General features: G+C 40.7%; 1 pseudogene; it reads right to left on the reverse strand.

Moving 5' to 3' along the window:
• Positions 1-2301: 2301 nt before the first annotated feature.
• LOC117703230 (putative U3 small nucleolar RNA-associated protein 11 pseudogene) lies at positions 2302-2922 on the reverse strand (annotated as a pseudogene).
• Positions 2923-3300: the final 378 nt, after the last annotated feature.

The following is a 3300-nucleotide window of genomic DNA, read 5'->3' on the forward strand; positions in this document are numbered from 1 at the left end:
GCATTCCATACCCCACTAAAAATATTTCTGGCATTAGATTGCTTTCTACTCCCCTTGAGAGCTTTTCTGAGCCCATGACTGATGCTTCTTTATTATGGCACAACTATTTATATGCCATCAGTTCCCTGATTATTGGCCTCTTTTTTTGGCATTTAATGTGCTTATCTGCTTCGTTAGAACTCTCAGCTTTTGATAGAGGTGATGAGTGATAAATAAATTTTCTCATATAATTTGAGTCCTCTACTTTTAGTGGGGGTTGCCCATTAACTAAAATTGCAGTTTCACTCCAAGGCTCAGAATATCAGTGGGAAGCCCTTCATTTTTCTGCTACTGGACCTTATGAGGCACAATATTCAGTGCATTGTGGTTATATACCCTCATGAGGGTGTTTCCCTGGAGGATGGGCTGGTGACTTCTGAGATTTCTATTCCTGGATTCTCTGTCTGGGTCTCTGTCCACCAAAAAGTAGCATGCGTGTATTTTAGAATAATGTTACTATGTCTAGTTTCTGGGAGTTCTTGGAGCTCACATCTTGGATTTGTTCACATTTGAATTTTGTGAACATATGCTTGTTGATTATAAACCCTTGGAACGCATGGTGGTCTCAGACTCACTTCAAGTTGTGCTCCAGAGGTGAGGAATGGGCCCGTGCTGGGGGAGAGGCTTTGCAAGGGAAGGTTCTCTTCAAGGAGACAGGATCAGAAGTACAGTGGCAAAGTATCTAGAGACAGAAGAAATTTGGGAGGTTGTTCAGGAGTCATGGTTCCATCCTACCCCCTAAGGTTGTCTGATTTCCCCTAGTGATGGGTGACTTCCTCATTCATAATAAACTGTGTTGCCATTGCATGTAGCTCTTTGTAAAAATGTTGCTTTTTGTTCTCCAATTCTTTGTTTTTATATTAATATGTCTACTTTGTGGATTCTTTTACCTGTCTCCTAACAGTAGCTTGTCCGGCTCAACTCTGTTTCTCCTGGCTCAACCCTCACCAACTGTCTTCTCAGTCTGCTAGCCCAATTCAATTTCACTGTCTCTTAATTTCACTCTTCAAAATCTCTTCTCTGTTCTAGCCCTGCTTGATCTTCCTTCTTCTCTGACCTACTCTTCTGAGTCCTGGGCACGACTTCTGCATACTCCTCAATCCTACTACCCTCGTCTACTCCTACTCCTTACTCTCTTAACTCTCAGGCTTTTCTGGCTTTTATATCCTCTCCTGTTCCCAGAAGGCTAAGTTTCAACTGTCACTGAAGAGCACAAGGCCATTTAAAGGGCCAAGCACATAAAATATTTCATAATATAATTACATGGTCCTAAATTTGTTGCTTTAAGGCATGTTTGATATCCCATTTTTGGTATTTCATCAAAAAGATTTCTAGTGCGGGATGAGGCTTTTGTTCCTTTAGAATTCCTTGTGAGGACATTCATAATGTCTTCTTCTTGCCTTAGCCATGGATATTCCAAGACCTCAATGATTGTAGGCCTTTTTTTGTGTCATCCAAAGTCAGTAATTGATTAAATCGAATTTTTAATACTGGAGAGAGGTGACCCAGGATACAAGATTCAGGATAAAGTCTGCCATTTGATCTTTGAATTTTTTTTTATTCTGAGTGGGAAGTTCTTCATGCCTGAAGGAATCCATGCCTGTAGAGGACCACCCCAAGGCTCCACATGGCAATAGGAACCTTTCATGCTGTGTGCTACTGAACCCCAGGACACAACACTCACTCTAAGGCACACCCTGGCACTGCCACTGCAGGTGTGTTTTCCTGCAGGGTGTGATGCTGAAGTTCTTATTCTTGTGCTCACACCCAGATTGGAAGAGACATTTGATAAATCCTGGGAAGATGTGCTTATGTCTAGGTTCTTGGTGCTATCAGTGCTCACATCCTGGATTTGTTCATATTTGAAGTTTGGAAGATGTTCACAATAAATCCTTGGAATCTGTGGTTCTGTCAATCTCTCCTCAAGTAGTATTCCTGATGGGAGGCATGTGTCTGTGCTAGAGGTAGGTTCTGTAGGGGAAGCTCCACTTTAAGAAGACAGAATGAGAATAGTTGGGGAACTGGTTCATCTCCTTACAGGCAGAGGATGGGTGGAAATTTGTGCCAGTTTTATTGTAAAAAGAAGATAGAATCATGTTGTCTACTGTGGTCAAATTTGAGCTGGCAGGTGGATTTTTTATTTATGATTAAATATATTGCCATTTAATATATAGATATTAAACTGAAGAAAGGGCTTTACTATTTTCATAGAAAGTATCGGGTTGACAGTAAGTCATGATTACAAACCAGGAAGATCACACCTTATGAACAAATAAAATCTGAGGTTGTTACAAAAGAAAGGGGGAAAGATAAGAATTCTTTTCGGTATATAATGCTGAGGCTTATTTTTAAGACAACGTTTTCAGAGAGTCTGGAATCTGTTTCTTTCTTCACTTTCCCCTTCTTAGTTTTATCCATAAGGTCTTTGCATGTTTGGATTTTCTGTGCAACAGCAAACAGCTCTTTCTTCTGCTTTGTGCGCAGTGTCAAGCAGTCATACTGCGTTTGTCTTTCTTTGGCTATCCGCTTGAGTCGGGTCTGAGAGGTGACTCCTTTCACTCTCTTCTTCTGTGAGGTCTCTATCCTGGGTCTATCATAGACCCTGTCAACTAGTTCTGGGGCCGTTTGCAAGTGAGTCACAGTATCAAACTGTTTAACTTTCTTTTTGGTGTCAAAAAGGAACACGTGCTTATTTTGTTGCTTCCCCTGGAAATCCAGCAGATGGCGCACTAATGTCAGTCTTTCGTTTTTCTTCGCTTCTGCAGCCTTTTTCTCTATGTACTTGATGTCCTGAGTTCTCATCAGCTTTAGCTGCTCTAATGTTACTTTTTCCTCACTGTCTTCGAAAATATGAACCCCGTCCTGGAGCTTGGCCCGAGTCATTTTATAGTAGAGTTCATCTATATTTTTTTTTCAAGAGCCTTCTTTCAGAGAGCTCTGAGGAAATTTTGTTTTTTATGATAGTCATTTGCACAAAGTTTGTAATCTTTCTTTTTCTCCAGCAAACCCAGGTATTTTCAAAAGTCAGACTGGCTTCGTTCTCGGTGTTCTCCCTGCTGCGTCCTTGCTGCTTTGCGAAGACACCAACATGCCTATTGAGGTCTAGGAAACACTCAGCGAACTCTACCTGCAATACCTAACCTGCTGCGTCCGACCCATGACCGTATTTTCATTGCTTTAAAGGAGCTTTTATTTTTGAATTTGGTACCACAATAAAAATATTTGTTTTTATTTAATCTTTTATCTATTTATTTACACTAT

Source organism: Arvicanthis niloticus, chromosome 2 (assembly GCF_011762505.2).
Source record: "Arvicanthis niloticus isolate mArvNil1 chromosome 2, mArvNil1.pat.X, whole genome shotgun sequence".
Classification (NCBI taxonomy): Eukaryota; Metazoa; Chordata; class Mammalia; order Rodentia; family Muridae; genus Arvicanthis; species Arvicanthis niloticus.